The sequence below is a fragment of the Dermacentor albipictus genome, chromosome 9, assembly GCF_038994185.2.
Source record: "Dermacentor albipictus isolate Rhodes 1998 colony chromosome 9, USDA_Dalb.pri_finalv2, whole genome shotgun sequence".
Lineage (NCBI taxonomy): Eukaryota > Metazoa > Arthropoda > Arachnida > Ixodida > Ixodidae > Dermacentor > Dermacentor albipictus.
This window is the reverse complement of record NC_091829.1, coordinates 51,628,143-51,650,732: the sequence shown is the minus strand read 5'-3', so window position 1 is coordinate 51,650,732 and position 22,590 is coordinate 51,628,143. Positions and strand designations below refer to the sequence as shown.

At 45.2% G+C, this 22,590-nt stretch overlaps 1 long non-coding RNA gene across 6 annotated transcripts in view; it reads right to left on the bottom strand.

Annotated features, from left to right (window-relative positions):
* The window catches only part of LOC135911913 (uncharacterized), an 87,471-nt gene that overhangs the window by 13,610 nt on the left and 51,271 nt on the right, over positions 1-22,590 (bottom strand). For 2 of the 6 annotated variants that reach the window (XR_010567499.1, XR_010567497.2), the window contains one exon: positions 1,975-2,157. The exons of 2 other annotated variants lie outside the window; for them this stretch is intronic. This is a non-coding gene — a long non-coding RNA (uncharacterized lncRNA). The remainder of the gene's footprint in view (positions 1-1,974; positions 2,158-22,590) is intronic. 2 more of the 6 variants (XR_010567500.1, XR_010567496.1) reach the window with 1 other exon arrangement.

Below are 22,590 nucleotides of genomic sequence, written 5' to 3'. Positions count from 1 at the left end.
GATGCACAGGGACACTATAAACGGTTTCTTAGGCCGGTGCACTTCAAGTATTGTACTATTGCAGAGCCCCCCCAAACATAAGGGGCACCAGGTTACAAACATAAGGGGGCCCACGTTACATGTACTGAATGAACTCTTCGCTCCACTCCCGACGTTCACCTGGGCTTCGACGACGTGAGACATCGCTTCTGTACCGGCTGTTGTTGAGAGTGACCTTCAACAAGGCGTACACGACACCAACTAGAATGACCAACAGAGCTGCGCGTGACGCTTGCGGCTGCGAAGAGAGCATCCAGCACTTATTGTGCCAATGCCATCGACTCCATTAGCAGAGGCACTCTTCATCTAATTGCGAGAACTGGACCATTGATCGTTGTCCGTGCTGACGCTACTCAGCCCACATGTCAGCTCACAATGTTGTGAAGGTAATTCTCAGTTTTTTTTTTTCAGGGGTGACTGGCCTGTGGGAACGCCTTCTTAGACTTATCGGGATCCGCCAAGCGCATGCGCAAATTTACCGCGCCTTTCCCTCATCTCTCTCTCTCTCTCTTTTCTCTCAACTTTCTATGCCCCTATTCCTATTCTCCATTCGTATAAGCCAGCCAACCAGACCCTTTCCTGGTCAACATCCCTGACTTCCTCATTTCTTTCCCCCTTCTGCTTTATTATGTGCTTCTGATTACTCAATAATCTTATATGCATAATGCATACAGGCCGGATAGCCAAAGGCTAATACAACGCTTCAATTTTCTTCCAGCCGCACAGTGGATTGGGACGAATGCTGTAGCAAAAGGTTCTGAAATACCTTTAACCAGCTGGAGCTCCTTGCCATGCGCATAATAAGCGTTGGAGAAAGCACGAAAAACACGAAAACTGCCGCGCGACTGGTTTCACGGCACTTGTCGCGTGCAGTTGCCGGCTTTTGTGCGGCTTGCAAAATGCTTATATGGCACTTCTATATAATGTTCAGTGCTGCAGCTTGAAGCAGGACGTAGGGACGCAGAAAAGACGAGGACGAGCTCTCATTAGAAGTCCTCATCTATTACTGATAATAGTATTAATAGACTTGCTCCTCTATTAGTAGACAAGGACGAGCGCTTAAAATCGCTCGTCCTCGTCTTTTCTCTGCCCCTATGTTCCGCTTCGCGCTGCAGCAATGAGCATTATGGAAAACCAACGAGCTCACTATATATATTATATATATATATATATATATATATATATATATATATATATATATATATATATATATATATGAGAGAGGGAGAGAGAACTTGCTAAGCACCCTTCTTTTAGGGAACTGCGACAGATACAAGATGATTGTTCGCATTCAAAAATGGAATTCTTCGTCCCAGTCACATATTGCAGTTTTACGTGACACTAGCACAACCTGCATAGAGGCAAACCGTTGTGGACGACTCTGGAATAATGGTGAAAACAATGGTTTCTTTACCGTACGCGTAAATCCAAGTACACGAGCGTTTTCGGCATTTACCACTGTCGAAATGCGGCCATGGCAGCCGGCATCGCACGCCCAACCTCAAGCTCAGCAGCGCAATACCATAGCTAGCGGGCTACCACCGTCAATCTCGGCCTCTGCACAACGCAAACCAAATGAACGCAAAAAAAGAGCCCCCCCCCTCCCCCCCCCCCCCCCTTTATTGAGTGCCTCCATCAATCTTTAACTCCCTCCCGGTTCCTACACGCCGTGAATGCCTATACGTCCTACTACTCTATTATGCATAACAACGTCGCAGATATCGACGCACACTGAAGCTTTTACTCCAACAAGCCTTCACCTGCAATACTTGCAGACGCTTCGTTCAGCTGAATTATAGATGCTAGCACACCTAGCACGTCTCGCTTGCAACGGTTAGCGGCAACCGTACACCGCACAATCCATAACCGGTATTCTGAGACACGGCCTTTTAGGGAAGGTGTGCAATCTCGTCTGGCGCTGTATCTGGTACTTGCCAGTTGTGCTTCGAGGAGGACCAATGGCAGAGAGGCTGCTGTGGGTCAACACCGGTATATGTCGATTCCACGGCTCTGTGCCGCTGCGGCCGGGGCCGTGCCTCAATCAGACTGTCAGGAGCTCGGCCTTTGCAACGTGACTGCAATCGTGAGCGGTGACTCAGCGCGGACAACGCATTCCAGCTATAGCAGAACATCAAACGCAGACAGAAACACGAATAAGTTGAAATGGTATGCAAGTCAAAAGCTAGTGAGTTGCATTATTGGGCTTCCTATTTCGTCTAGACTTGCAACCGTGACCTAATTCTAGCTGCACAACGTAAAGTTGTGTTCACACCGAGCTGGAAGACTGACACGAAAAGAATACAGGTATAGCACACTCTTGTGGTTACAAGAAGCTCCCCCCCTCCCCCCTTGGTGTTCTTAGGATTGTTTTTTTTTTTTCGCATCATTACATATGCTGACGACACGTCATTATAAATACTGGCTTCCGACGTATTCGTTGTCTAGAATCCCAATAAACGCATTGACATTAGGCGATTTCCCTGCTCTTCAATAGTGGGAGAGGCTTCAATGTATGATTGAACACATGGTGAAAGTGCTTTCCCAGAAGTCTCAATTCTCGCACACCGACGCTGGTACTTAGTCAACCATAGTTCCATGTTCAGTTGAGTTATTTCTTGGCAATTTAGTTACGCTTAGGTAGCGCTGTGTTGTGGCGTCAGATTCATTGTACTCATCTTTCGAAGCCATTTAACGATACCGGTCTCATGAACTATGTTCGACTTCTCGTGTTGACAAACTGCGAGAACTCACAGGCGCTAACCCCATCAAATAACAGCGATACCTTGCGTAGTACATCACATCTATGCGTGCCTAAAGATGCACACCTGCGAGCCCTTGAACGTATATATACTCTTTCACTTACCAGTCGATTTTGTGTAAGTAGCTTGTCTTCCGAAAGTTATACGTAGCTAAATAGAATCCAAGGCCTAATGCACATGTGGGTAAAAACTAAGCCAATAAGGTTAATTTTCGGCACGTTAAGCCATCTAGCGTTATAGAATAAAACTGAGTAAGAAGCTGATAAAGTCAGACCGGTGTTATTGGCTCAAGCTCATCATGCCGACTTGAATCGCGATATATATGCAAGAGCGGATAATAACAGCTCAACTGACTGCAATCATGGTTGAGCCACTTATAGTAAGCAAAAAAAAAGAACAATTCTTACTGAAAGTCATGCAGGGACCGCTTGTGCGAACGTTTGTTAACGAAGCTAATATCTCCGCACCCAACTCCTTTATGAGTATTACAAGAACTCCCGCGCAAGATAGCTGCTTGATTCCGTGTATTTACGCCTCTGTAACGCTTAGGAATTTCTGGTGGTTAGGTTTTTGGCGCAGTAAGTCAAAGGTGACGGAAAGCACGACATAATTCAACTTTATTTGCCTTCGAATGTGTAAAACGGTGTTTAGGAAAGCTTCGACCACCTCGTTTCATGAAAACGCCACCCGCCGTGGTTGCTCAGTGGCTATGGTGTTAGGCTGCTGAGCACGAGGTCGCGGGATCGAATCCCGGCCACGGCGGCCGCATTTCGATGGGGGCGAAATGCGAAAACACCCGTGTACTTAGATTTAGGTGCACGTTAAAGAACCCCAGGTGGTCAAAATTTCCGGAGTCCCCCACTACGGCGTGCCTCATAATCAGAAAGTGGTTTTGGCACGTAAAACCCCATATATTATTATTATTATGAAAACGCCAACGGCTCGCTTCAGTACCGCGGCTATAGAAGAACTGCCTTGCACACATCTCGGCGGACACCGCTCCTGCCTTCTACGCGACACTGTCCGCGTTGTCCGTCGTAGACCTTGGTCCGTCTAGACGCTGCGTCATGGCCACGGCGGTCGGCCCGCCGAGTCATGATTGCCCGACACAGGCAATACGGAGCGCGGCGGTTACAAGACGGCTGCCATAGTGAGTGACGACGCTGCGTGAACGACAGAGGCAACGTATCAGGAGATAAGACGCCGGGAGAGATACATCTACGTCATCGGATAATTGGCTCCAGAACTTTTACTACTCCAAAAGCGAGTGAGCAGCTCTAAATGCTATATGATGCGGAGTTTGCTTGCTTTGCTCGAAATAAAAGAAGCAAGCTGACGTGTGGAGATCATCGCGCGCGCTGGGAGGCAGAAACAGGGCCGGCACCGTGCAACCATCTCGCTTTCTTCACGTTCGCTTCGGCTCTCGTGAGTTACCGGACGCCACGCTTTCGTTACGGATCGCCAGCGCGGCTGGACAGGTGAGCAAAGTGTGGACACATCGCACTTCTGTCATTTATTCTGACGCCGAACGCGTCGTATGCTAGGATTGGAATGGGCCATGTGGTTGTTCGCTTAAATCAGTATGAAGGTGGCTAGATGAGTAGGTGTGCCGACTGAGTAGTTCATCACTTCTCCACATCATGACGCAAAATTGGCGGTGCTGTCAGTAGAACGGGGTTCTTGCGCGCATCGTCGTCCGTATGCAGGGAAGAGTGGAATGTAATGATATATGGGGTTTTACGCGCCAAAACCAATTTCTGATTATGAGGCACGCCGTAGAGGGGGACTCCGGAAATTTTGACCACCTGGGGTTCTTTAACGAGCACCTAAATCTAAGTACACGGGTGTTTTCGCATTTCGCCCCCGTAGAAATGCGGCCGCCGTGGCCGGGATATGATCCCGCGACCTCGTGCTCAGCAGCCTAACACCATAGCCACTGAGCAACCACGGCGGGTAAGAGTGGAATGTCGACAGGAGGTGCGTTTAATTGCAGATATGATGTGCGTTTCATATACCGTGCTTAGAAATGGAAGCAAACCTGTACGATTAATTTTGCTATATTCAGAAAACACTAAGTGCTGGAATCATTTTTCTAGCTTCTATGCAAGAACCTCGCACCACAGTTTTAATGGTTTTGAACACGCGCGGCGTTATCTTGGGAGTATTAGGCTGTGAACTAGCGCGTATTTTTTTGCGTGTTTCGTTAAGCCGAGCATCTTGTCAACCAAATAAATTGTGAAGTTCCATGTCCAGAAGCAATTAACACACAGGCTATGAGACAGCCGCACGTATTGGGGCCCTCTGGATTACCTTTTGAGCACCAGATGATCTTTACCATGGGCCTAAACCAAAGTACACGAGTACTTTGCATTCCGACCCAGTTTGAATGCGGCCGCGATGGTAGGTAAACGAACCCAGGACCTCATCATCAGCAACACAACTATAAGCACCGAGAAATAACGGAGGCTAGGAATACCCGTTGGAGCAAAGGTGTTGCGCTTGGTTCTGAATATACAGCTCCCGTCTAATTTAGGCCTTGCTATCGTTCGCGCCTTTCCAAAAGCTTAGTAAAAAAATCTACACAACCCTTGACGCTGTAGCTGGCAAGATTTCGTATATTTCAGCAATAAGCGAACTTACCTTTAGTGCAGATTGATCGGGGGCAGTCGCTGGTTTCTTGCATGGAAATTAACACGCTTCCAATCGAACTTTGTGGGGGAGTTTTGTTACAAACTAATTTTAGTGAAAGAGAAAACGCGACAGTCGCGTAACTGTCTGATCCAGTGGCCCAGCATGAGGCAACAGGCACGCGATGACAAGATGCGGAAGCGCCGCCACATAAGTCTTGATGTCGCAATTTGCACAGACTTCATTCGCAGCATGTTGCTTACATCTCTCTGAGTGCTTGCAGTCATGATCGCGTTGTGTCATCACAGTCCCAAATAATATTCGTTTTTCATTGCTCGGGCATTATTTATCGATTTGAGCGGAAGTTCCAGATTATTCCATCTTTCGTAAACGTCTCTTAGTCCACCGCATGGCTGAAATCGCGCTTGAGGAACTGCTCCTAAAAGCGTCCCTCGTTCACAAGTGCCCGGTGCGGCTCTTATAGGCGCTGAGAACCAATGATGCTTTGGGTACCCCATACTTATATTTCAGAGCGAATAAGTAAGCGGGCATGTTGACCTTCTTTGAGGCCGAAAATACCGCTACTATGGGATGCGCATTCACCTTATTCGGCCTCGGAGATTTCCTTCCGCTAACCACTCCGCTCACGTCTTCGTCGTAGAAGCTTCCACGTCTTTATGAAACTTGCAAACACGCAACAGTATTGTCTCCTCATTGCGCAAACTAATGGCTACAAATGAGATTTTTTTCACTTTGAGGGCTACATTTGTTGCGTGGCGTCTGCCATGACTAACAGACGATTTGCGCTGCTGAGCCCTGTACTGAGCGCAGCGCCAATTTTGCTTCGTGATGCGGAGAAGCGGTGAACTACGCTCCAGACGAGTTGGTCGTCCCACCTACTCTTCTATAATAGCCACCATACCTGTATCCCCGCCGTACGTTGAGCTCGCGACAGACGACGCGCTTGGCATGACTGGTCGTCCGCGCATCTCGTAACAGACGGCTTACTTGACGCAGTTCGGAACGGCCGCTCCACTGATCCTGCGGTTGTCGTCGTTTGGCCAGCCTTCGTGGCTGGTGTCGCAAGACGTACCCCTTTATGAATTTCGCCGCAAAGCAAACAGCTCCATGGTTGTCCGACCAACCGAAAGACATTCTTGGGAGCCGGTGGTCCAGTGTCATCCCAGCACATAAAAGAGTCGTCTGTGCCCTTCGTTTCTTGATATTTCTTTTTTTTTTTTTGAAGTGGGAGTTTCCAAGCGTCAGCTGGAAGAGTACACTCCAGTGGCATCGTAATACGTCAGTGACGCCATCCATGAAGTGGTCAAGGCAATCACGGTGGTGGGCCTGCAGCAGCGCTGCGTGGACTTCTCGCTTACCACCTATCAAAGGGCCCGCACCAAGCTGGCCTTTTTACGACGTTTTACGCCGTAAATCTGGTGGAGTCGCATGTGTTGACTAAATCCTGGTAGCCATCACGCAGCGACAGGATCTCAGTCCATGCGACACGCAAGGATCGATGACCAGGAAGGGATATAGTACGCCCTCAACACTATAGGCGTAAGTGTTCACAAGCTATCACTGATTCGCCGCTTGCTATTTGTTCCTTACATTGCCTGCTTTGAATTACCAGTGTTTTCATATTTGACGGAGCCTTCACCAAGGCGTGGCAGCGCTGAATGCGCCAAAAATTCAAACTCAGACACACGCATAGATTTTTCTTGCCTGATCTCGATGATAAGTTCTAATAAATTAATATTACATGCACGTGTGTCATGATGGATGTTGGCCCATTGCTTTTCGTACCAGCACTATTCATGTTTTAAGGTAATTTTCAGCTCTGAGAAAGGTACGATTTTACCGTTTCAGTTTCCAGATGGAATAATTACATATAAATGAGCGACGATGTTGGAGAGTGTGAATTCCCTGGAAAATATACTTTCGAAAGAAATATTTAGTGCAATCATACACATTCTGCAATATCTATTGAGCTGTGACCTCTAAACCACATTATATGCACCGTCTTGCTCTCCTTATACTGCCGGTCAGGTGTGCGGTGTGGATTTACGCAACCTGGATACATCGATTCCTGGTTTCCAGTCCACTATTCCTGTGTGTGGAGGCCCTCCCCTTTTTGCAGCCGCCTCACCACGAAGTGACGACGGGGCGAATTAGTGCTGGGTAAGTTTTCTGGCATTTTGCTGTCTCATGCGGGTATCGCTTCATGACTTGTCCTATTTACATTGCGCACGAGAGCGGGGTATCCACTCGTGCCGTGGACGCTCACTCAGATTGCAGGCGATAAAACCACCCAGACGGTTAAAGGCTGCTGCAACATAGCACTTTACATAAATTTGGAATGTAGTTGAGAGATGTACAGAAAAAGCTAGAAGAGCTGCTAGAAGCAGCGTTAAGGTGCCTTCAAAAGTACTTGACACGCATGTACTATCAGAAGAAGTCAGCCACATTTGTGTGAACGTGTGCGGCTTTTCATAACATTGCATGAACGGCAAAGGAGCGGGATTAACCGTCGAAAAGCGGCTGTCATCGTGAAGGACTACGATGAGTGAACGACAGATCAAGTGATATCATGTGATAAGACGCCTAAAAAATAGACGCAGGTCGTTAATAATGGCGGCTCTCAAATTTGAGGAGCTGCTATTTGTGTTCACGAAGAATAAACTACAAAGAAGGCGCGTCTAGTTCACCGCTCGCTGTATGTAGAGGGAAGGAAGTATCTGCATCAGGGTTATGGTAGACTTCTCTTATAACCATACATATATATTCTGGATTTAGAATAGGCAAGGAAGAAGGCCGTAGCGTTTGGAAGCGAGTTATTGCAACACGCCAACAATAACTAATTGCGCTGCCCTTTTTATTGCGGCAGATGCACCATCGTTGAATCCGACGAATCACGAACCTGCTTTGCACACTGTTCGAATACTGGCCGCATTACGTGCTTTGTATCTAGTTGAGTGTCTATACGGCTTTCAGCTGTGTAGAATGAGGCCATGAGTTCGACTGCCGGCGTGGCAGCCTCATTCCGATGCACGAGGAACATGAAAACGCTCCTATATTGTGCTTCGAGTCCCAGTAGAGGTCGGCTGGGGGTCAAACGTAATCCGGAGCATTTCGCTACGCCGTGTTCGAAAGCCTGTGCGTTCCAATTATTATTTCAACCGCTACGTGGAGATTCGCCACCCCGGCGAAATCTTGGCAGTCGTATGCCAAGATTTCACGAGTGCCACCCCCGACGTCTCGTGAAATCTTGACAGACGACACGTTAGAGCAGACGACTCCCCGAGCTTGTCGCCAATCCCCTTGAATACGCTTGCGCCGCAATACTTCATGAGGCGCCGGTGGTGGGGCACTCGGCGCAGCGACGCCATGAGCATTGAGTTCCCACTAGCAGTGGCCGTGCCTGTACCTTCCATAGAATTTCATATAGAAACGCAGCGCGATGCCGACCTTGGTGAGTCACCTTAAATAACTTTCGTTAAAGTGGATTTCGCTTTCGTATATGTAAGGTAGTGTGCGTGCGCGCGTGCGCTTGCGCTTTTGCTGTTATTTCAGTCCATTTCTTTCCTCCCTTGTCTTAATAGGAGTGCATTACCAGGATTCTCTCAAGGACGAATTTTCCGGATATTATTAAACAAAACCTCTCTCTCTCTCTCTCTCACACACACACACTCACTCTATAAACCAGATCAGTCAATAAAGTTATATTTACTAGCAGTTCTCTGCAATTAGCAATGACATCAGCTCTCATGAACTTCACGTACCCAGCACGTAACATGGCGGGGGAGACTGACGAATGTGCGCGCTGTTCTGAACATGTTCATGGGAGGCAGCAGTTACTACCATGCATGGTTTGCAAACTGCGTTTTCATTGTGCATGAATTCACATTCAGTCCGAAGAATGCGATTTGCCGTGTGCTCTGGATCTAGCTCTTAGAGGTCTGTGTAATCTCTGAAAATCTTCAGTCCGAGCCTTGCGCTTGCAGCTCGGCCCGCTTCCAAAGCTGTCACGCCCCCTACATATTTGTTGTCTTTAGTGCGAGCGCCGTGCGAACGTGCGTGGCCTGCGCTCATGGAACTTCTTTAACTCCATAAGTAAGCAAATTACCGTTGGTGCGTTGGATCTACGGCAGCCACGTGCAGAAAATACTGAGCTTCGTGTGAAAATATGCGACCTACGCGAGTGTGCTTGGCCGAAGTGTATGTTCCGCAGCTTACGATCTCCGGTGTGGGAGTTCTGCCTGCGAAAACTTCGCCTCGACTACAGGTCAACTCTAGTTTCTCCAACTACGACCAGCTAACCGGACGTGCTTCTTTACTTTCACATTTGTTAGCACCCCAGACGGGAAAAAGCGGTGAGCCAGCAACAAAGGAGGCCAGCCGGTGTTGGCCGTTAAAATACAGTGCGCGCAGAAAGTAGCATCGGAAACACCTGTTGCGACAGGCTTCTTCATCTCTCGCATTAGGCTGTCGACTACGACGTCACACATCCATGAATTTCTGGCTGCAATTGCCAAAAACAGGGTGTTGAAATATACAAAGCTGAAAACAAGGTACCCAAGCTTACTGTTCTTTCCATACTGCATTGCCTAATGACCTCGATCTTGTGAATAGTACCACAGTTTAGCCCGAAGGCTGTCTTTCGACCATTCTATGGTATGCAATTGCCTTCACGGTATTTCGATGACTTTACTGTTACCCTAACCTCTTCTGCAGATGACAAGATGAATTGCATTGCCAGAACGATAGAGCGCTTAGAGCAAAATTGATCCTTTCTTTGGGGGGGGAGGGGGGGGAGGGGAGGGATGCATTTCACTGTAAACCCGACATAATTTGCCTCACTGAAACTCGGTTAAATGTTTGCTCTTCGAGTCCGTCAAGAATATCTTTCAAACGACTATTCAGTCTTCAGGAGGCACCACAATTGCACAGAGAAGATTAAAAACGGTGGAGTGTTCTCATAATTTGTGCCACATTCCATGCATTTAGGAGGATTGTTCTAGATACTTATGCTGACTGCGTACAAGATTGCAATTCCAACACGTGATGGTTTAAATTTTCTACTTTGGTGTTACCATTTTTTCCCGATTTCGATAACCCCTTGTTTGCTCAGAATTTTACCCGCCGTGGTTGCTCAGTGGTTATGGTGTTAGGCTGCTGAGCACGAGGTCGCGGGATCGAATCCCGGCCACGGCGGCCGCATTTCGATGGGGGCGAAATGCGAAAACACCCGTGTACTTAGATTTAGGTGCACGTTAAAGAACCCCAGGTGGTCAAAATTTCCGGAGTCCCCCACTACGGCGTGCCTCATAATCAGAAAGTGGTTTTGGCACGTAAAACCCCATATATTATTATTATTATTATGCTCAGAATTTTGTGAATTTAATAAGAACGCCTAACTTTATGAATTAAAAAAATACATATTTACTGGGACATCAGTCTGCTTAGCCAGTTTCTATGGGTTCAAATATTGTAATTAAATAAACTTTGCTGGTCATACCTTAGATTTATTCTTAACAAATACTACAATTTTTGAAATCAGTGAAACTCATGACAACCTAGTCGAGATAGATAAATATTACCCACCATTTAATGTTTCTTTCCTTTTGTCATTGTCTCGTGCCGAAACTTCCCCGATACTCCTATATGCGTGAGATCATTAATGATTTTACCGCTACCTTGCGCATATGACTGGAATTCTCTTTTCAGTGAAACGGATGTTGAGGCTTGCACTTTGTTGCTTACTTGGGCTGGCATGAATGCAGTGACAAAACTTACTGGGTTATTTTGTCACAGGAAACCTATACTTCTATCATAGTATTCCTTCTGACGTAAAATATTATCTGCGAAAAGAACAGAGGTACCACAAACTGTACAAACCATTAGATTGCAGGTGCCGCATGGTACGCTGGATTTGCAAACGTGCACTGAAAAAATGGGTCGCTCGTGATGAAGCTTTCCATCACATGAGTCTTGGTTAAATTTTCAGTAAGAATCTCAGCAGTTTTTTGGCGCTTGAGTTAAGGCAAAATGGGAAGTAAATGTGATGGTATTGAAATCTGAAGATAAACTCCCGTGTATATCACAGGATGTACGCGAGGCATTTTCTGAACATTTCAGTAGAAGTCTCACAGCCATTCAGTAGGCCTGCCACCGTCAGCTTTATGGAGCATGCTGACTGTTTATCATATTCACCCTTAAGAGTAGACGAAGTTTCTTAAGCCAATCTCACTGCGAGTAGTGCCAGAATTCCAAACTTAATAATTACGGTTTTTTTTTACATTTTGTTGCCTGCATTAACATTCTTGTTCAATGTATCCTTAGAAACTGATGTTTTTCCTTCCCACTGGAAATTGGCAGCGGTTTCACGGTAATTAAACTTGCGACCTTCTGTGATATCGATAATTTTTCTTTTGTATTCCTTCTTTGTGGCTTTTCGAAAGTTTTCAAAATGGTAATTTACGATTCTCCAGTTTCTAACTTTAGGCTAAAATTCTCGTCCATGGGACATGAATTTCAGAAAGGAAGATGAGTTAAAGATCGCCGCCCAAGCACTCCGTACAGATGGTTAACCAGCGAAGCTGAAACGTGCGGCCCCAGTGTTAATCACTGAGTTAATCCAAACGGTTCATTGAATGACGGCACGTTAGGCATCCGGATCCTCCTTATGCAGTTGCTGCTTGCGCTCGACTGTGCGAGCTTGTTCTTGTGCCCGGGCTGCAGCATCGGCATAGGGTACATGAGGTCGTTCCCGGTTCTGCTCGTGACGTTGCTGATCGAAAGCTACCTGCTCCTCAGGACGACGTATGACACGTGGCCTATCCGTTTCGGAGTCGGAGAAAAACTACTGCATGCGCGCTAGGCTGTGACAGAGAGCAACGACGTCACTACTGGTGCAGCTAATCCTACACCACTTAGATAAGACAAGGCCTTTTCACTTCGATGCATGACGTCATGCTACTTGGCCCGACTGCCATAAATTCTAATGAGGATGCTTTCGAGTAGGCAACAGTGATTTTGACGTCATTGCTTTCATGACTCCAGCCAATTGTCAATCGAAATTTCTGCCCAGGTAGCGTGAGGTCATGGATCGGAGCCAACAGGCCTTGTGCGTACAGGCGTACAGGCGACCGACAGACGGACGGACGGATGAATCGGCTAGCCATCTAAAGCTTCGCTGTAAAACATAAATGTGTGTTTTTCTTGGCTCTAGTGCACCAATAGTATTAAACCTAGGACAGGTTGACACAGGGTATTTAGTATTCCCACTGGTTTGCTAGCGGCTTCTCAAATGGCCAGGACCGGAGGAAGTTTTCGGACTTCCTTTCTCATTTCGTGTGTTTTTCTTGAATGCCCCAGGTTCTAAACTTGGGTCACTGCTTGCCTCAGTGTTTATAAATATTTTCCGTTGTTCATTGAGCATTCTAAGCTCGTACTCTTCGCTGATGACCCCAAAGTATAACGCAATGTGGTCGGGTTGCATGAATGCTGATTGTTACAACAGGACATCAATTCAGTTAAAGCAATGCTTACTTCACAGGCATAATTTCAACCAGAAAAAACTTCAGTAATGTCCCGCACTAGGAGGTTTGAGATAGTGAAATCCAGTTATTAGCTTCCGGCGAGAGAGGTATCGTGTGTAGCGTATGCAGACCTATAGTATTTCAAATATTCAGCCAGCTCCACTTTTGTCTAGATGTGTCAAATATTGTTAATATGACCGTACGATCTCTAGGGCTAGTTTAAAGATTAACGGAATTATTTTACAACGTAAGCTGTCATGGGCTTATTCCAATAGCGGCTTCGGTAGGCAATGTTCTCCGCCACGGCCACCGCCACCGCCGCTGGTGTCAGTCACAGCCACCGCCTGGCTCCTACCAACTTTGGCGTATTGGCCAAGAAATGGATGGGGTATTTTGAGGAAGGAAAAAATGGTTGAGGAGATCTATGAAAATGCTAGAATGAAAAGCATGTATGATATATGTGATTGCGGCTCAGAAAGTGTTGTAAGTTCTACCATGAAAAGCAGCATGTTTCTCAATAGTGATCTTTTTATCTGACTTCACATAAATGTTTGTATTCATTAGCGTGTGAATTTTCAAGCCGTGTTATCCATGGTAAGCTTTGCCATTCCATTTTTACTTGTCCTCTGTACTACTACTAAGTTGGAAAAGTTTTTTTTTTAAGTTAATCTACTTCCATTCTGCAAAGAAATGGAATGTACATGACGCAGTGTGCTGTCGTCAAGGCCGCAAAGCCATTGGCAAAGATAATTCATAAATGAATAAATAAATAAATAAGTATGCTAATTTGCGTTTGTCGGGAAGTCGCAATTGTACCTATTCAGTTCAGAAATTCTGGAACATGCTTTCATGATTGAATAACATGCATCCCTGCGTTCGTTTTAACATAAAGAAATAGAACAGCCACTGGCTTCCAAATCAGAATATTCCTGCCCGGTATTCTTCCACAATAATTATTTTTAGCATTTTATTGGTATCCAGCATGTCTCTACCAATATTTCGTATTTTTATTGTATCTTGGCAGGCTTGTTAATTGGGGATTATTTCCCGTATAGATGTTGAAGTTATGAACATTGATTCTACCAGAGTGAGAATCGGATATGAAGTTAATGAAAAAAAAAGAGTGCTAAGAAAGTTGTTGCCTTGTTAGAAGAACCAGAGTGGAGAATTATGAGCGAGGTTCTGGCTAGTATACTTTCACGGATATTTTTACAGTTATCCGACCGAGAGTACATGGCGAAGCCTCGATAAATTGGCACATATTTTGCTGCAGAGCTGTGAAGGGCATTTTCAAAGCCGTTCTTGGGCGTCGGGCGAATACCTGTGTGTGGCGGCTTGCTCGATATCAAATGCCAATCAAAAAAGAGCTAGTGAGGTAAGCCGTCTCGGAGTCCCAGATTTTTTTGCTTTGAAACATTATTGTCAACGATTACAAAATACCTTACGTATACCTCACTCGTATAGATTTTAATTTCTTTGCACGTTTTTTCTTTTTTTTACGAAGTGATTGGTAATTTTTTGTCTCTCACGTAGCATTTAGCCAGCCCCACCGTGAAGGTGTGCGAGGAGATTGTAAGGCTGCAGCGGTAAAAGCTGCAGGCGATGTCGGTATCAAACATCAAATCGGTGCATCGGTGGTTAATCGTTATTAAAAACAGTCCGCAAACAAAACTAGTAGTACTTGTGAGTGTGCAAGAACTTCGGTGTCATTGATGTATTACTTGCTCATATTAGCGCACATCTACGCTTGATATCACTGGCCTTAACCAACAAACTTGAGCTGAATATATTATACCGTAACGTGATTTATAGGAAACAAGGCCCTGACCGCGTTTTTTTTTTCCTTTAGATATTTTATGATCTAACTAAATGGCTATCAGAGATATCGCACGAACATGGGAGTAAGGTGGAAAGCTGGCCGGGTTGGAATTTACGCATTCTTTATAGGTCAGCGCAAGAAAAGAAGAACAGGACGGCAACACAAAAACGAAGGACGCAGGACGACCCAATCTCTTTGTTAAACTGTGAGACGCAAATGTTTGGCTATTTATTCTATGCGATTCTAATGAAATACGCGCACAGATGGCGTATTCCTTCTTTTCCTACGTCTTTTTTCTTATCTAACTTCAGCTTTGTTACAGCGCTGGTATTCTGCCCTACCGTTCTGGGTTACCTTCATTTCCGCGCTAATTCAAAGAACATATTAGCTCAAGCAAAAAAAAAGAAAAAAAAAGAAAAGGAAACGAACAGACACAAAAAAGAAAACAATCAGCGTATTTGGTCAGACGGAGAAAATCGGCAAGAAAGTCGGCAAGAAAATCTCATCGCCGGCTTGCTACTCCCCACCAATTCATAACGTTCACAGTGCGACTAAATACTAATCGAAGGTCATGCTATTCGAAATCATTGGCGCACTCAAGCCGGAAGTAATCGATTCCGATAATAAACGCGCTCAATGCGCTGTGCCTGAGAATAACGTTTCAAAGATGTTGTTGTTGTTGTTGTCCTGAGTGGCCGTGGCACATACCCACAGTGGGGGATTGGCCAAGAATCGGGCGGTTTAATTAGGTGCCTAAAATAATAATGATAACAAGGGAGTTAACAATTTGGGCGTGTGAGTTTAAAAGTAAACGTTTTGTGTTTGGAGAAAAAAGGAAATAATCAGATGAAAACCGGGTATAAGATAATAATAATATTCACAATAATAATAATTAAAAGATAAGAAATAAAAGAAAGTCATGGTTGGGAGGGAGAACGATCAATCTAACATGGAAATCGATTAGTTTCAATGAGGTAATTTTGGATCGCCAAGCAAACATTTCTGTTGCTGAACCCAACAATGGAGGCTCCAAAAGATAGGATCACAGGCACTGATAAAGTCAGACCGATAGAGCGAAGCAGGATTTCGAGTAGTCGTTTTCTTATAATAGAAAAACGTCTGCAAGACAACAAGAAATGGTCGATTGTCTCCGCTTCGCCACAGAATGAGCATAATGGTGAAGGGACCAGACCAGACTTGTGGAGGTAGAAGTTCAATGCAGGTATACGGCAGCGCAGCTTCGTGATGGACACTTCAATTTTCCGTGTTCGGCAAAAATCTCTGTTCCATGGGTGCAGGAGATGTCTGTAATACACAGAGTTAGTAATTGCGGAGCCTGATACTGACTGTATAATGATACTCCTGCGAAATCTAGCTGCAGTTACATAAGCAGCCAAAGGGCAGCAAGGAAGAATCGGGCCACTTATCGATGCCTTGGCTAGAGAGTCTGCAATTTCATTAATGATTAGTCCTTTATGGCCGGGCACCCAAATCAAACGCACGCTTCTCAAGTAACCAGGTACCAATGATTGAAATGTCCTCATCAATCGAGAATCACTAGAAGCAGTAAGGGATGAGCACAATGATAAAGAATCAGTAACTATCACGGCTGACGTAATTGATGTTCCTAATTTGCGTAATGCCAGCACCACGGCCATGAATTCGGCTAAAAAAATCGGTATGAAATCTGGCAGCCGAAGAGAAAATGTCCAATCGAGAATCGGGGGAAATATTCCTACACCTGACTTTTCTTCACATTGTGAAGCATCTGTAGCAATTACAACGTTTGTTGGAAGGTTTTTCAGGTGGTCTTGTAATATACCGTCTAGAATACGGTGTGGCCGTAATTTTGCATTATTAGGAAAGATTTCATCAAACTGAATATCTGTGGCAACAGCTCTGTCGGTAATTGGAAGAACATCGCATATGCGCACGCCCAAAGAGTCAAGTAATTTTTGCACGAATATAATTTGCCGGTTATGTAGTCGCGGCCAGATGACACCGAAAAACAACGCAGGTTGTGAAATAAAGATTATTTGGGAATGACGCAGTGGTGATTCGTAAATCCTTAAGAATGTCTGCACCATCAAAAGCCGGAACCTGCACGAAAGTGGCGGAACACGGGATTCTAGATAAAGAATAGAATTTGCAACAAATTTAGGAAGACCTAAACACAGACGTAATGCTTCTCTTTCTAAGAGGATTAGAGGACGGGACATGTAGGCTGGAGCTCCAGAGAAGAGCACGCAACCAAATTCTAATACAGGGCGAACGTACATACGATATATCATTAGGAGTGTATCTCTTCTCAATCCTATTCGACGACTGCTCAGCCTACGCAATATGTTTCAAAGATACCAGATGCCGTTTCGCATTCTCCACCTTCTTTTTCTTTTATTAACTTTAAGGTTGTTGAAAGAAGCCAGAGTAATTTGTTTTAGTGTCCAGCATACGTGCACTGTATGGCGCAAAAAAGTTCTTTGGCATTTTAGTGCGTTCATTCCTTTTTTTTCATGTAGCGCATGAACAATCACAGCGCTGCACTTTCGTAAAACGTATTTGTAGTTATATACGTACGATAACGTATACGTTATCGATAACGTATACGTACGATAACGATAGATAACGTATCTGTTATCTGTAGTTATACACCAGCTAAAGTTCTGATCCTGTACAGCGACCAACAAACTGCAGGAGGGACCGGTAGCAAACTGCTCCCTCCTCAACAACAGCAAAAACAACTAGAAAGCACAAAAATAAATAATAATAATAATATTTGGGGTTTTACGTGCCAAAACCACTTTCTGATTATGAGGCACGCCGTAGTGGAGGACTCCGGAAATTTTGACCACCTGGGGTTCTTTAACGTGCGCCTAAATCTAAGCACACGGGTGTTTTCGCATTTCGCCCCCATCGAAATGCGGCCGCCGTGGCCGGGATTCGATCCCGCGACCTCGTGCTCAGCAGCCCAACACCATAGCCACTGAGCAACCACGGCGGGTCACAAAAATAAAATGAATGGATATCTTTTTCTTTAGCGCAAGGGCCAGAAATGGTCATAGAGCGCCATGGCACTGCCCAGCAAAAAATTAAACAACTAAAAAGGGGGGAACAGGATCCTTGTAGTAGTTACGAAAGACGTGACCTCTGCCTCTGCCAACGTGTGTCCATTAGTGCATTTGGCCTGCCCTGTGCGCCCTCGTTTGACAAGTTTTTACGCCGACTGCGGAGCCGTGTGACGAAATCAACGAAAGATTTCCTGAAACTGACCACGCGTTTTTCTTTTTTTAGATGTGGAGGACAGTGAAGGTCAATTGTAAGGGGTATAGAATCTCCGCTTTCTTTGCACTTAAAAGTTTGACGACGTCCGTTCAACCTCTTGTATGATGTTATGCGAGAGAGACGGCTTACTGAACCACTGCCCAAGTACTTCACAGTTACGACATGCCTTCTGAAGTCAGTAGTCAAAAGTTAATGAGGAAAATTTCGTTAATGAAAGTGTCATCAATTGTAGCGTCATTTATAACCTATGCAGCTGCCACGAAGCTCGGCAATTAAGAGTTATCACTTTTTTTCTCTGCCGTGTTCTGCTCCTACATCGATAGCCGTGGATAGATTTGAGGTCCACAGTACCAATTTTTTAGCTTGATTCGGCATTACCGTCGGTAATCAACTATAAAGGGACTTTTGACTTCATGACCACTCCGAAATCTTTTTCGGAATGCTGGCTCCAGCAACCTTTCTTCATCCACCACTCTTAGTCACTTGAAGCCTCCGTCTTTCCCTGAATCATTCTTTTCTTTTGATATCCACTATTTGGAACAGACTTCACAGAAATGAGCTATTGAGGTAAAAGAAAGAACTACAGTTTTTAAGGAGATGGGAAGGCCCTGAAATAACATCTATTATATGCCTTTTTTTCCCGATGTCAGAGGAATTACCGGTTCGATTAAAACATGCGCATTTTACATGCAGCGTATACGCAAGCATTCTTACGTTACACTCAGCTGCAAGCTTAACTTCAAGATGTACTTATACTTAATCCAAACATGTCCAAGACGGCAATCGACTAGCAATCGACAAATGGTCGACTTCGCCACAACTACGCTGAACCGGCCTTCATTTGTGGTTGTTCTGCATCAATATCAACGAAAGAGGCCGTCTTTGACAATGGTAGGCTTGTGTTGCTTTGTGTGCGTGCGTGCGTGCCTGCGTATGTGTGTGTGCGCATGCGTGCGTGCGCGCATGCCTGCGTATGTGCGTGTGCGTGCGTGTGTGTGCGTGTGCGTGCGTGTGCGTGCGTTTGCGTGCGTGTGAGTGCGTTTGCGTGTGCGTGTGCGTGTGCGTGCGCGTGTGTGTGTGTGTGTGAATGGTTTACTAATAAATTGTCTACGAAGTGGAAGAAGAATAATAATATAAGAAATTAAGCTGCGATTAAGTGGTAAATGCGAGATAAATACTTTAGCATTACGTAGAACCTCTGTGAGGTCCTGGATCCATGATTTGAACCGGTTTCCCCACGTTGTGAAGTGTTGTTCCGGAGCTCACACGGCACTCCTCCTGCATCTTCGAGGAGCGAAGTGCAACTGACGGTGGTCCGGAGCAGAGCACCGCCAGTTGCACTATATGCACGCACACACGCGCGCACACACACATACACGCGCACGCACGCGAGCGCACTCACGCACACATACACGTTCTTACGGCTTACGTCCCGTCTTACGTCTTGTGCCCCGTCTGAAGTCGCGGTTATTTTCTTCTTCAAACATGTCGGACCAACTGGCCCAAAGTTCCCCTCTCTTGAACCATGCTCTTCTAAGTTCTCGCATACCGTCTCTACAAAGTGACTGGATTCTAAGGGTGTTTGAGAACAAATCGAACACGAGACAAATAGTTCCAGAATTAAGCAAGTCGAATCGAATCAAATATTAAATAGTCTTTGAATAGTTTTCAAATAATAAACTGCCGTTATCATAAATAATATAAAACGATGTTCAAATCCTAGAATTCTTAAAGTTAGCACGTCTCCTTCTTTACATAGCACGTTATGAATGGTCGTTCATTAAAAGCACATATGGAGTATTAGGAGCAAACAAACAGTTCCTTCGCGTGCACAGGACTCTTCCTGTTGTGCAAATTATTGCTGTTTAAGGGATCGACGTAGGGCTACTTGGCGTTCAGACGAAGCTCGACAAAACTTATGCTGTGTTGCCGATCTCGTTCTTAGTTCTCGTCTAACTCATTGTTTCCACTTGCAAATCACTGTATTGTCTGAAAAGTGTGGCTACCTAAGCAACGCAGCCTTCTACACTACGAGAGTTCTCACGTTTCATGCCTGTACTACGACCGTGGGGGTGGAAATGTTGCGTATCTATTTTGTTCTAATTTTATGCTTGATTGGGAAGAGCTCTCTGAATCATTCGAAAAATAATCGTAAAATATCCACATTTACCAATATTAACTATTCAATTCCATATTCGAAAGTTTCAAATATTCGCACACCCCTGCCGGCCTGCTACACTTCACAAATATAAACGTTTTTCCACAGACACTTCTACAGACACAACGGTAGAACATGCTTCAAGCAACCTCATGTTCTTTTTCATATCTTGGAATAATTACACAAAGAGAGTATACATTTATTTCGTGCCTTTCGTGGCATTACACTAAGAATAGGGAAGGCGACAATATTATGCAATGTTAATCGGTCAAGAGAGTTATTACACACCATTAAACTTTGAATAAGTCAGTTTTGACAGACTATATAAAAATGCATTACAAGTACTTTGTTACTGATGCATAATTAAGTGGAACATTTCATGCCACTTCGGCGCGTCAAACAGAATGAGGCCACTGTTTATTCTCTAGTCTGCACCGATTTATAGTCGCAGTAGCTCACTATCACGTGGGTATCTTGCAGAAGAAATTTCGACGCACATGTCCGTCAATCTCAGTGCTACTGTTATTACACCAGTCCCGCAATGGTCGACAGTAGCTTTTTCGCGGCGAGCGCAGAGACTACCGAGATATCACGGATTGTCAAATAAATTACGTGTCAGGGAGAAGAAAATAAGGCTTATGCAACGTTAATCACATGCAGGACGCTGATGAAATGAGCTGAGACGCGAAAAGATGGCAGCTGTATCAACACAGCGGCACACGAGGTGTTTACAGGGATCGAGAATTTCCACACTGAACCCGAACTCGTTTGTTCGGCTACAAAGGCGCCTGAACGGTTCGCTGAGCGAACTGTGAAAACTTTTCGTGACAGCCGGAATGAACTGCGTTGTTGCCGTTACTTGTCCCAACGCCGCTGGCTCCTTAACGCAAGGTTGATTCTCTGATAAACATATGAGGAAGAAAGTGACACTTTGGTAATTACCACTTTTCAAGCCTCCACGCGACTGCTTAGGTCAAGCACTGTAGAATTCTCCTCGGCCTGTAAGAGGTCGTCCGTTGTCTCCCCCGAAAATCAAACAGACTACCCTTTTGTATAGTCTGCAACAAGCACCAACAAATGTACACTTGAAAAAAGAAAGAACACGAATATAATACCATATATTCTCGAACATAAATTTATCTTTCAAAGGGGCTAATGACTACATTAAAAAAACCAAATAAATACGGAAGAACAAATGCGTTTAGTGACACACCAGACCCTTTTCATATTTGTAAAACTAGCTTTTCTTCAAGGCAGCTTGCCCAACTAGTGGCGGTGTAGTGAGTTTTCGAAACCAACCTACCCTACTTTAGTAACATCATTGCAAACAGCGTGCATAATCGCAGCCTGACACGAAAAACCTAGAAGTAGCTCTCGTGCCAAAGCAGATAATATAGCAGATAACGCATAGCATTCACCTGCCAGACGATAGTGTTTGCAGAATAGTCCCCTAAATCAAGCAGGTTTGCTTTTTGTTACTTACGTTGCAAAATAAATTGTAGCAAGCTATTAGTGCTCATTGTTTCCTTAAGGTGCCTCAACCCCCCCTCGGTCGTTTATCTACAAAAGGATAAACACGTGTATGCTGTGCAGAATTTCCTGATAATCATCCTTCGTGAACATGGCAAAGCTACACAGTGCGGCAAATCCCCTGCGTACATAAACATAAAGAAAAACTTCAAACTATCTTCTCCGGCTTTATTGGCCCCTTAAGATGTCGCGACATCAACAGGGTGATGCTCTTGACGTCACGGGGCTAAGAACTCTAGACTGTTCCATTTACGGCAGGTGTCAGTTGCGATCTGTCAGCCGGCAAGTCGCTGCGCTGTAGACGCTGTAGTCACGGGGCCTTCTTTTCTTGTCGATTCCCTCATATGTCCTGCGCAATCGACTGATTTTACCTCGCGTTCTTTGGACGGCGTGTGGGCGTCAGCCGCTTGTAGCCAAAAAGAAAGGAGTACTTATAATCCCACGCTGATGGTGCTTTCCACCAGAAAAAAAAGAGGCCCGACGTGACATGCCTCCTATTGCAATATGTGTCGGCGAGGAGAGCCTTTAGCACAGCACAGAAGGCGAAAGGGAAACCGCTCGGTCGCCAAACAGTTCAGCGTGATTTAGGGGCCCCCTAAAACTCGTGTGATCTGGCGTCGTAGCAGTGACAAGGTAAGAATATTGCCCATGATTTAAAATACGCTGAGAAAGAGTAGCAGAGATCTCAATGCATTAAATTTCGCCTGAAAAGCAGTCGCCCAGGCACGAAGTACTCGCGCGTGCCGTCGCTTCAGGAGTGTTGAAATCGCCTCTACTTGCTTCCACGGTTGGTGTAGCACAGCTCCTCGATTCTAGAGACGCATATTGAATATG